Source organism: Protopterus annectens, chromosome 10.part0 (assembly GCF_019279795.1).
Source record: "Protopterus annectens isolate FY-2018-M chromosome 10.part0, PAN1.0, whole genome shotgun sequence".
Classification (NCBI taxonomy): domain Eukaryota; kingdom Metazoa; phylum Chordata; order Ceratodontiformes; family Protopteridae; genus Protopterus; species Protopterus annectens.
In genome coordinates, this window is record NC_056744.1 from 1584430903 (window position 1) to 1584444549 (window position 13647).

General features: G+C 40.0%; 1 protein-coding gene across 1 annotated transcript in view; it reads left to right on the plus strand.

Annotated features, from left to right (window-relative positions):
* Positions 1-13647, plus strand: part of STX4 (syntaxin 4) — a 1371134-nt gene that overhangs the window by 717255 nt on the left and 640232 nt on the right. The gene's annotated exons all lie outside the window — the stretch shown is intronic.

Sequence of the window (13647 nt, forward strand, 5' to 3'; positions counted from 1 at the left end):
GTGTGTTCATAGGTGTTTACTAGGCTAATGAACACAGGGGCCTTTTGACACGCATGGCTAGGCTTAAAGTGGCCCTTGTCATCATTAGCCTAGTAAACACCTATGAACCTATAAAAAGGGATATGACCTTTCCTATTACATCTGTTACCAGCCTGGTGGATATGGGCATCCTGAGACAATGTAGGAAATGCTAAATATTTACAGACAACCAGTTAATTATTAAACAAACTGATATGGTATGTTACAGATGTATTTACACAATATCTCTGGAGGCAAAGGTCTTACATAAAAGCACTCCTAATGTCAATAAGGTTGTCAGTAGTACACACACAGCACCGATCACACACAATTGGCAGTCGATTTGTACGGTGCTGAGTTGCCCGCCCGACACCCAACCTTCAATGAAGGCATGTCCATTCATGCATGTCTTTCGAACGCCACTCGACCGCAGGGAGGACATGCAGACTCCACACAGAAGGTGGTCCACCTCTTGCTGTGAGGTGACAATATACACAGTGTGTAATAGTATACAAAAACAACAGGTTGGAGCAAGCTATTATGAGCAAGAGATGCGTACAATATTAATTTAAATAAGTCATTGAAAAAGTAGTGGTTAATCAGGGTTAGTGACCAGCTAGTGCCCAATTTTGCATAATTATTTAAAGTGTAGATGTTTTGTTTTATTTTTAAGGCTTTTAAAATTGTTTTCAAAAATGTTTTTGAAATACTGTGGAAATTTCCCCCTGGTCTTCCATTACAAATGGACACCTACCCACTTAGACTTTCCTTTTAGTCAAATGTCAGTAAACAAATTTCATGCTTGACCTTGTTCTTGCCAGTGTTGCCTCTGCCTACACCCCACTAATATACAATAGTATACTCTATGATGATATACTATAACATAATATACAGCTTGTGATTGCAACTACGTAAATTAAAAACAAGACAAAACTACACCCAGAAAAGGCAATCTGTGTAAACCAGCTTTACCTGGTTACTCATCCTATCATACATTCAGACCCCAAACTGTGGGCAGTAAAGCCAAAGGAGGTGGAGTTTCAATATGCATTAAAGAAATACACACTTCCAGGCTGGTCAAAAAGTATGACGCAGAGCAGACACTCCAGGTGCAGTTAACCATCAACAAGACCCCTATTCAAGTCATAGCGAGCTACGGGCCCCCAAATCAGACTGAAGATGCCCAATCCACCTATTTGGACTTGTTTGTATCTATTAAGATTCAACCCTTTACCCTGATCCTGGGTGACTTTAACTTCACAAACACAGACTGGAAGAACTACTCAATGCCCAGAGATTCCTTAATTTTGTCAATGCAAATGCCTTGTGAACAGCTAGTCAATACCCCACAAGGGGTGATAATATCTTGGAGTTGTTATTAACCAACATGAGTAACCACTGCAGCATCCCTAAAGTATCATGCTCCCTGGTAAGATCCAACCACAAAGTGCTCACTTTCAAAGTCACCATCTCCCCTCAACCCCCCTCTAGTTAGGATCAGATATAAAAACTTCTCCAAAACTGATTACAGCCTCCTGAGGGATGGTATCAACAGCTTCACAGCCCCCTCCTCCTCTGTAGGCACTGGCACCAATATCCAAAACTACACCAAAGCAGTATACGAGCATTTATATAGATGCATGGAATCAGGAAAACCCGACAGGACTAAATCATCCTCCACAAGGAAGAGTAAACCTGTCTGGTGGACACCTGCAATAAATAAACTCTACAACAAAAGGAAAAAAAATTGTCTCCTCGACCGAGTAGGAGCAGATGCCCAATTGGAAGCAGTCTCCTTAGTCTAAACAAGCTAAAAAGAGCACTAGTGAAATACTCCAAAGCAAACTTCAAGCCCAAATTGCCCACAATGTGGCCTGTGGCCTTCTTTACATATGTCCACAACCTCAAAGGAAGCACCCAGATCTGTTCAGAATTGGTGGTCAAGGACACCACATATACAAATGCCGTAGATATAGCAAACTTGCTGGCTGACAGATTCAGTGAAAACTTTACCCCTCTCTCACCCCCCATCACTAAATCAGGACATCCTCAGTATTTACCTCCTTCCTCCTAGGAAACAGGTCATCAATGTGCTCTCAAAGGCAAAAAATACAGCCTCCATGAGATCCGATAACATCCCAAGCTGCATCCTTTATGAACTCAGAGGCAGGAACTTGCAGCACCATTAGGTACCCTATGCAACCAAAGCCTGAGTACGGTCTTCATAGCAGCTGAGTGGAGGACAGCCACTGTCATCCCTTCACACAAATGTGGAGCGTCCATTGATCCGGGAAATTACAGACCCATCAGCCTAACTAGTCTCATCTGCAAGCCATGGAACGGATCACTGACCTCAATAACAAGGACAGAGGCAACCTCCAAACACTTCATCCCACACAGTTTGTCTTTTTCAAGGGGAGGTCATGTCATGTCTGCTAAATTTGGTCAACTTCTTTGAGATAGTCACCAAAGCCATGGACGAGGGGAACAAGGGCACCGGAAGTGTTGAAGAATGGGGGTGGAGGGTGAGAGGGGCACTTAAGTTATAAAAAATTGCCCTTTTTGGATCACTATTTACTACCACAACATAGGTTCACCTGGAGGACATTTTAAGCTTAGCCAGTTTCCTTTTGGTGCTGGAATTAATATTTTCCTGATAATTGTATATTAGACCTAGTGGGAATAACTGATCATACCATAGATAATTTGAGGGGGCCCATGTAAGGGATGCAGCATTTTTGGAACTGCCTCTATCCATTAGTGGCAATCCTGGAGTACATTTTCTATTACCCATCCTTAGATCCAGGTTGCATTTGAATATGGACAGATGAGCTTTGTTTTATTTTTATGGATAGTCTGTTCTGGATCAGTGGTAGTCTCTGATATATATCCATCTCTCCACAACATTCAGTTTAGATACTTGGACTGAGCATTTCTGATGCTATTTGATTTGCTGATGTTCAGTAGGTCCATCTGTATTAGGATGGAGGATGTCTTGTATGCCAGACATGTCACCTCTAAGCACTCTGTAGGATACTGAGTATAGTAATAAATCTTTGAGGTGGTCCATGCAAGACCTATTGTTTAGGACTTGTATACTTTTAGTAAGGTACCTATCAAGGTATTCCAATTGCTGCATGGGGCTGGACAGATACATGCTAAAGTGGGCATTATACAAAATAATTGACCTAATGAGATCTTTGTAAAGGGGGACAACATCTCTAAATCTAATCACAATCAGTTGTTTGTGAGCTGTTCAGTATAGAAAGGCTTTCTTATAACTCTGGGCACATGTTACTCAAAAGTTAGGTCACTGTACACACAGGTTCCCAAATGTCAAACAACTGGGTCAGTTCTCAGAGGGCATTGTCATGATTTTGATACCAGTTATTATTTGAGACAAACCTTCCTGCATGATGGTTCAGTCAAGGTAATGTGGTATGAACTATTTTATCTTTATCCATTGTTTTGGTGACAAGAGTAAAACTTAAAAATTTGCCCATGATTTTGAGCATTTCACACTTTCCTCTGGGCTGTTTTCAAACACATATTTAGGGTCATGCATGCATGTATGCATTCTTTGATTCACCTTCCTGATTGTATTAAATTATATTCCTTGTATAATACAGCACCAGTTGCTAGAATGTGTTTTAAATGTGTAGTTTGGAACAGTCTTCTGGTAAGAAATGAAACAAAATGTATGACCCAGTAATGACAAAAGTACCCATTTCAGAAAATTTCAACCATAAAAGGCCACTCAAACTTCTGTCACTACAATCCACCAATATCAGTAAATATGCAAACTCTCTGCAGAAGTCAGTCATCTAAATAATTCCATATTAAAGGGATCTCTAACTAATGAAGAGGTTGCTGCTAGGAAACAACTGTATACTTCATTGTTTCAACTACAAATAAAGTGGCTGTTGCCCTTGAAGAATAAATTACCTATGTTACATTAAAAAAATAAGCTAGTAATATTGCAATAGGTAACGGATGGCAAACTGATAACAGGTTCATAGTTAATGGGTAACTCCTCCAAAGGAGGCCATTCACAGGACTGCAGCATCCACTCCCTTTAAATTATAACACAGTACAGTATCAGCGATCCATCTGCATACTGTGGGAGTAGAACCCACAGCCTTCTGCACTGAAAGTAAGGCTACTACCTGTTGTGCTACTAACAATACAAACAGACTTGGAATAAGCAGCACTAAACTTATTTTCCCCTGATGCTCTCAGCTCCTTGTAAATTTTTTTTATGTATTTAACATTTGTTTACTGGGAAAGTCCAACTTGGAACAAAGAAATTTCAGCAAAGGCCCACTGAGAAATGCTGCAGATGCATGTCTTTATAAGATGGAAGCAAACTCACACAAACACAAGGAAGACATACAGATACCACCCTAGCCATGAATCAAACCAGAGAACCTCTTGCAGTGAGGTAACAACACTACCACTGCACCATCCACTTGACACAACTAAATCTCTCAATTTCACAGTAGAAGAAATGTGGAAAAAGCCAACAATTATTGGGGGGGCAAAGGCCAAAAAACAGGGACACATTTTAAACTTTACTTGTATAATCTTATAAAGTTGCTGAAAAAGTGTTGTGTTACCAGTGTTTCCAATTCTGTTCTCACTGACTTGCCATAAAACCACAAATTTTAAGGGGAACAGACCAAAAGTATGAACCAAATATTCTGTGAAATGTAGGACAGCTGAGAGATATGTACTCAGTTCCTGTGGTGGTGAGGGTAGAAAATGCAGGCCCTTTTATTGAAGGTTCAGGGTTTGAACCTGGTTAATTGTAACCACCAGTTATAAGTAACTGGGGCATTTCACACACACACACCACTTAAAGTAAAACTGAGCTTGCTTTCAGTTAGGAAAGTAAAATGGAGCTCCACCCCACTTGCTCTATGGTTCTGGCGTCCACAGAGGGAAAGACTGTGCACACTGCCTACCTTGACCTGGCCAAAGTCTTTGACACTATTCCCCACTCAAGCATAATAAATAAACTCTCTCAACTAGGCATCAATCCATATGTTACCAGATGGTTAGAAAACTGTCTCACTGATAGAACCCTCGTAGTCAAAATAGGGGAAGCCACCTCAACTAATAGACTTGTAACAAGTGGCATACCCCATGGTTTGGTCTTGGGGCCTCTGTTATTTGTGATATGCTTTTCTGAGGTGCAAGCCAAAATCAGTGGGCTATGGTTGACCAAGTTTGCACAGTACTGCAAGCTGGGTGCTGTCATCAATTCCCCTAGTTATGAGGACATCCTCTAATAGGGTCTCACTCAAACAAATGACTGGTGCCAGAAAAATGGCCTGAAGCTAAACACCCAAAAATGCATCATCATCCCCTTTGGGGAGAGTGACATCCCCACAAATTATCACATTAATAACGTCCTAAGCACTCAGTCATGAGGGATTTGGGCACCTAGGTTGATAGCAACCTGACATTTGACCACCATGTTGCTTCTGTGGTAAGGAAAGCCTTCTACATGGCTCACCTCATAAGCAAGGTTATCTCATCCAGGAACAAGGAGGTCATACATCCCTGTATTCTTCCCTTATAAGGCCCATTATTGAGAACAACGCACCTTTCGGCATGTACCTCGCAAAGCACATGCAGCAGCTGGAGAGAGAATCCAGGGCCTCAAACATCAACCATGCACAGATAGGCTAAAAGCCCTATCCCTCTACTCAATTTCAAACAGACTCCTCAGAGGCGACCTCTGTCTGGCATACAAGGCATGGACCACACCTTGATGGGATTGCTGCATATCTGCAAGTCAAGCACCACTCGAGTAACCCACATGTGTTGCCTCAACCTGGTCTGTAACATCAACAGGACTTGTTGGCGGGACAGATTTTTCTCCCAGAGACTCCCTCATCTATAGAAGAGACTCCCTCTCCACATCAAGCAGAGTACCTCTTTACCCCTTTTTGAGCGCAACCTGGATAACTGGATGGGAAACAGAAAATATACCCCTGGGATTCCACACATGTCCCTGCTGGAAAGAGGCATTGTGTGCTGATTTGTCTAAACATGGGCTAAACTCTTGGCTAGGCTTATAAGGGCCTCAGCGCCAGTAGCATAGTAACCTCCTATGATCCTAAGAAATAAATGGACAACCACACCACAACAAAAAAATAAACTGAAAAACTACAAAAGCAATAATACTGGTCATTAACTATCCCTGATTTTGCCTCATATTACCCTTTACCTTATAAAATATTTTGAATTTCTGGTAAATCATTGAAGATTACAGTCAATCTGTGATGTCAGACAGAGTTTCATACTTGCTAGTCTTTAGAAAATCCATGTTTTTGAAATTCCGATTATTCTCCTACTAATGTGAATCAGGATAATATTTAAACGTTATACCCGATTTTGGACTTGTAAAGACTCTGGTGGTCATGAGTCTAGTATAAACCTATGGACCTACTATTTATGCACAAAACATATCACAATACGCTGACTGCATCATTCATACTTATTTATTCCTACAACATTTACTCCAAAATTCAAGATTTGGTGGTAATCGACCAGTGTAGTACCTCGCAGGTAGTTTTGTGCAGCTTTGGGTGTTCTGTCAGTGATTGGCATGCCAAATGGGTGGGGATAGCAAGGAAAACTGACAGGCATGCTAATTTGCATGCTATATTCATGCACACAAAGAACTCCATCCCTTTAGTAGTTACTAGTTTTTATCCTTTTATAGGGGGGCAAGCCTCCCTGCGCCACCTACACCCTCCCGCTGTCACTCTTAGAACATTACAGGTTGTCAGCTGTTTGTAGGACGGGAAATGGAGGCAAAAATCAAACAAAGTAAATAACAGTGAAAATAGCACGTAATGTAGGATTTCATTGACCACCTTGGTATTGCCCCTGATAGGTAACAGTCCGGATTTATTTATTTCACATTCCCTCCTTTTGCAAGCGTTTATTACTTGCCGGAATGGTAGCTCATTTATTCATGAGCGGACTCTGACACCTGAGGAGTGTTCGGGGCGTGATTTGCTGCTGTGCATCCTGCAAGGTACTACACTGGTCGATTACCGATTTGGCATAAATAGCAAAAGAGAATGTAAATATCAAACATAAAAAGGTACACTAACCTGTAGCATCCTTCAGTAGGCTTCTAAGCATGCACCATAATGTCTTACTGGAGCCATGTTTTTGTGAGAAGTGGACCGTTGTTTCAATTGAGCCAGCAGGAAAATCTACCAACTATCTAAGCAATAAAACATGGTCATAAACACTGTCACATACAGAACCAGGACATGAAGTCAGAACTCTGGTTTCATGACCCCTCCACAAAACTACTTCTAAACTTATTGTCACTATCCACAAAAGGAAAACACAATAAATATTGTATAAGAAATACCTAAATAATAAGACACACTAAAACCGTCAACAATTACATCTTCTCAGTTCAACTAAAATCCTACACAGTAAGGCAAAAAGAACATGGTAAACCTAGAAAACCAGACTCCCAAGCAATAAATGAGAAAAATAGCTAGTTAGCAATGTAAATAACATCTCCATTAACACAAACAGATGCACACATACTGAAATTATTGCACTCAGAGTGCAGGAAAACCAGCAACCTGTAAAAAAGTAAGCCTATAATGCAAATCTTTACACTATATAAACTGCCTTCCTCTAGAAGTTAGGACAAATAATCAACTGAAAATTTTTAAAGCTGCCACTAGACAATATATACTAATTGAGTTGCCACTGTTTTCAGCCTTCCTAAGCAAAGCTAGTCTTTTAATTCTACCAACTGACCCTTCTAACACTATTCTACTGTGTTAGATGAGTGAGTCTACTGTTAATTATTTTGATGTTATGTACTTTATACCTACTACCAATTATTGTTATATTTCTACATTGTTTATTTTCATTAATTTTTGATACTGTACATATTCCAGTTTTTGTTTCTCGTTTTTCTGTTCTTCTGTTTATATTGTTATTTGCCTATACTTAATCTTTTAAGTATCATCTGTTGGAGCTTTTCTCCCTGGGCCTCCGCGGAAAAGGGGCTACATAGCTCAGTCAGACTAACCCGGTCAACAAACGTAAAATAAATAAAAAATAAACCATATGACAAGGAAACAGGAATCATATCAAATACATATGTCTACTTAAATTTCTCAAGTAATGAAACCCAAAGCAAGATATGCCATCAATAGCACACAGTTTACATCACAATCTCCCAATCATAAAAACGGTCATTTACCCATAATGTCCAAGTGTGTAGTCTAAACAAGTCACATTAATTCTTCGAGCAGCAATCTCCTACAAAGTTGATTTCTTCTCCGGTCTCTACAGAACAGCTTAAACAGTAGAATATAGCCCTTATCTGTAAAACTGATTCCAAATCATGACAGTCATTTATAATCCCACCTTCACCAACCACAAAAAGCAAAATTATTAAAGTAGTAATTGAAAAATAAAAGTTGCACTAACCTCCTGCCTAGTCTTCCCTTATGACTGTGAGTTCTACAACTGAGTGGAATTTTGTAGAAAGTGACACACACATATCATTTCATAAACCAGTATACCCACCCCCAAATTATCAAACCAAGCCTTGTCTCCCCACAGGATGCACCTAGACAATATCTGGCTGTACTACTTTCTGAGGAATGCATGACTAGATTCCACTGGTTACATTCAGATAAATACATACACTGAAATGAGTAATGCATTTTAAATTGATCAGCATTTAATCTTCTCATTCAATGAAATGAAAATAAGTACCAAGCCAGAAACTGATGCATTTAACACCTCATCAAGCTGAATATGACCATTTTCACCGCTGCTTGCATCCATTGTTTAACCCAGTATGTCCAAGAACAAAAACATTTAACACAGAGCCAAGGATGACTGTAGCAATTTTAGAATAATTAACATGCAAACCAATCGACTCAAGTTTTTCTTACCACCAACTGAGAATTATGTAAGTATTTTACATATTTAGTCAACGTTTTAGTTAATGCAATTAAACTGTAAATTTCATTGGAGACTGATATCTGCGGAAAATGGTAATAAAACTACATTTGCGTTTTAAGTGCCCTATTTATAGACCTGGAACAGCTGTGAAAAAATAATTTCAGTGAAGGGAACTACAAATATCATCTGCCCAAGAGGAGAGTTGTAGAAGAGGAAACACATTCATTTTAAGGATGCACTTCCCCTGCAAAAAACAAAACCTCTAAACTTACGAGGTGGATTAAGCTTATAAAAAACATCTCAATATGACATGAAACACAAAAGCAAAAAGTACATTAAAGTAATCTGACTGATGTACTTTTCTGAAGTGGTCATGTAAACATGTTATGGTCTTGAAATGCACTCACCAGTGCACATACTGTCTATAAAAATACCATAGGTTCATAGGCTGGTACTAGGCTATCGGCCCTAGGGCCTATACAAGCCTAGCCATAACAATTTCCTGGATATTTCTTCCCACAATATTTACTTCTCAGGACCTCTGTCTAGCAGGGTGCCTGACATGATCCCCGGGGTGAATTTCTTATCTCCCATCCAATCATCAAGGTTCCTTTTGAAGAGGGCCAATGAGGCATTCTGCTTGACATGTATGGGCAGTCTATTCCAGAGTATGGAGAGTCTCTGGGTCAGGAACCTATCCCTCCAGTATGTTTTGCTCATTGTGATGGCAAGGTTTGGATCCCTGGAGCGTGTGGCTCTGAGGGATTGGGATTTCTTTAAGTGGAGCATGTCTAACAGCTCAGGGTTTGACATGACCTTGTATGTTAAGCAGAGATCACCTCTGAGTAGACAATATGCCACAGAGTACAGCTGGAGTTTTTTTTAGACGGTCAGCATATGGCATCTGCTTTAGGCCTGTGATTCTTTTAGTGAGGTATTTCTGTGGCCTTTCCAGCTGTTACAGATGTCTTGTGAGGTACATACCAAACAGGGCATTATACTCTATAATGGGTCTAATGAGGGATAAGTACAGTGGGACAATGACCTACCTTTTTTCTGGATGAAAAGCCCTTAGTGATGAGATGTGCCACATAGAAGGATTTCCTGACTGTTGTGGCGATGTGGTTATCGAAAGTGAGGCCACTGTCCACCTGTGTCCCTAAGTCTCTCATTACACTTTCGATGTTTAGTGTACTATACATTTTTTGGCATTAAGCTTGAGCCCTTGGCTCTGGCACCAGGCATCTGTTTCTGTAAGGACCTTGTTTAGAATGTCCACATCATTTGGGGATTCAATAATGGCTCCCAGTTTGCAGTCATCTGCAAACTTTGTTAGCCAGAGTCCCTTAGTGTTGGCCTGTACTTCAGAGAAGTAGATGCCAAACAACAGGGGTCCCAGGACTGAACCCTGAGGTACTCCACTTGTTACTTGTCTGGAGCTGGATTTGGAGTCGGCTGCTTTTACATTCTGGGTTCTGTCAGTAAGCCAGTTGGCAACCCATCGAGTGATGCAGGGATTTATGCCCAGCTTAGTAAGTTTATCGATGATTCCAGAGTGGGGGATGGTGTTGAAGGCCGTGGCGAGGTCCAGATAGGCTGTGTGGACTGCCTTACCCTCGTCCACAGCTCTGGAGACTGATTCGAAAAAGTCAATCAGATTCAGGACACAAGATCGGCCCTTCAGAAACCCAAACTGGGTGGGGTCCAGTGTTTGAAGGTTGCCATTGTCTTTGTTTACAAGTTACATGATAATGCGTTCCATGCCCTTGCAGATATATAAAAATACCATACATATACCTTTTGTCACAGTCTTCTAGACACACTGTAAAAGATCTCAGCCTTCAGTGCACATACTCCTACTCCACTCCCACATACAGCTCCATGCAGGTCTTCCAAGAGCCACCAGGAAAGCATGCCTAAGCACGTTATGCCCACTAACTCTGCTTCCATACAAGGATGTGACTTAGTCAAATGTTCATAGGCTCATTGGAGTTGCAAATCAATTGAACTCGAAGGACATATCAGCTTTGCCAGTACACACTCTCTTTTCAAGAAGGCCCAGTGAAGTAATGCAAGATTCTGTTCCGGGACTAGTCTTTTTTCATATTTTTTCTTGGATGTCAACACTGTTGGCAACACTGACAAAATATGCAGCTGACTGCAAAATTATGAGCATTGTTCTTAGTGTCCCTTACACTATTTCCCTGCAAATACCACTTCAAAAATCACAAGAATGGTAAAGCAGAAATAACTTTGCCTTTAGTGTCATACAAACATGAAGCAATTTGGCATTTGGCAATTTTCTTCCTGGGGGTTGTCAAGTCTCTCACACCTGTCAAACAATGCATATAATGAACCAAATGCAGTCAAACAACTTAGACCAAAAGCGGGACACCCATTATGTGTGTGTGTGTGTGTGTGTGTGTGTGTGTGTGTGTGTGTGTGTGTGTGTGTGTGTGTGTGTATATATATATATATATATATATATATATATATATATATATATATATATATATATATATATATATAAAATCGCCTCACAAAAAAAAACATGCTTTTGCAGGAGGCAAGCCACCCTGTACCCCCATGTGGGGTGGGGGCTGTGCCCCTCACACACCGCCTACTTAAATATACCAACTCTGAGATCGCACTACAACGAGGAAAAGGGAATATTCCCATTACACACTGTATTGTGATCTCCGTAGTCAGTGTTCAAAGTTTCACTACTTCGAACAAGTGGCTTCGTACAAGCGTACAAGTGAGTTCAAAGTAGTGAAAGATTGACCAAAAACAGTAGGCCCAAATAGATATATATATATATATATATATATATATATATATATCTACACACACACACACACACACAACACACACACAGTAGATATAAAAAGTGCACACACCCCTGTTAAAATGCCAGGTTTTTGTGATATATAAAAAATGAGACCACAATAAATCATTTCCAAACTTTTCCCACCTTTAATGTGACCAATAGCCTGTACCATTAAAATGAAAAACAAATCTATTAGGGGAAAATATATAATAAATAAAAAAACTGTACACACCCTTAAACTAATACTTTGTTGTGTGTGCACACCTGTAAACTAATACTTTGTTGAAGCACCTTTTGATTTAATTACAACATTCAGTCTTCTTGGTACACACCTGTCATCAATTAAAAAGACTCTGATTAACCACAAATAAAGTTCAGCTGTCCTAGTAGGATTTTCCTGACATTTACTAAGTTACCCGCTATAACAAAAGCCTTGTTCGCATAGAGCTTACAAAGCATGAAAGGGATCTCATTGTTGAAAGGTATCAGTCAGGGGAAGGGTACAAAAAAATTACACAGCATTGGATATACCATGGAACACAGTATATAGAAAAGAACATTTAGAGAACAACATATATACTGTCTATAAAAATACCATAAACATATAAAAATACCATAGATATATATGTATGTATATATGTATATATATATATATATATATATATATATATATATATATATATATATATATATATATATATATACACACACACACACACACACACACACACACACATATATATATACATATATCATCATCATCATCATCATTCTCTTTCGGCTTTTCCCGTTAGGGGTCGCCACAGCGGATCATCTCTTTCCATTTCTTCCTATCCTCTGCATCTTGCTCTGTCACACCAACCGCCTGCATGTCCTCTCTCACCACGTCCATAAACCTTATCTTAGGCCTTCCTCTATTCCTCTTACCTGGCAGCTCCATCCTTAGCATCTTTTCCCAATATACCCATCATCCCTCCTCAGCACATGTCCAAACCAACGCAATCTTGTCTCTCTTGCTTTGTCTCCAAACTGTCCAACATGAGCTGACCCTCTAATATACCGATTCCTAATCCTATCCATCCTAGTCACACCGATTGCAAATCTTAACATCTTTAACTCTGCCACATCCAGCTCGACTCCTGCCTTTTGTCAATGCCACTGTCTCCAACCCATATAACATAGCTGGTCTCACTACACTCTTGTAGACCTTCCCTTTCACTCTTACCGATACCCGTCTGTCACAAATCACTCCTGACACTCTTCTCCACCCATTCCACCCTGCCTGTACTCTCTTCTTCACCTCTCTTCCACATTCACCATATATATATATATATATATATATATATATATATATATATATATATATGTTCACTTTAGATTGAATTACCAAAAAACTCGAAACCCATACGGCCAGGACCATATGATCGAGTTTCTGGAGACTTATATATCTATAGTGAATAAAAAAAAACACAGACAACACAAACAATGTTTCTGCAGGGTGGCAAGCCCCCCTGCACCCTCTACACCATCCTTTACTTACATATACAAACTCTGAGATTGCACTACGGTGAGGACATGGTAACTTCCCGTTCCGTGCATCTGCATACAGCACGGAACAGGAGATTTCCCTTTTCTTTGTTGTAGTGCAATCTTGGAGTTGGTATATTTAAGTAGGGGATGTGGGGGTGCAGGGGGCCTTCCCCCCCCTGCAGAAACATTGTTTTAGTGTTGTCTGTGTTTTTTTTTTATTCACTTTAGATTTTTGAGTTTCCAAAAACTCGATAATATGGTCTCAGCCATATGGCTTTCGAGTTTTTGGTAATTTGATCATC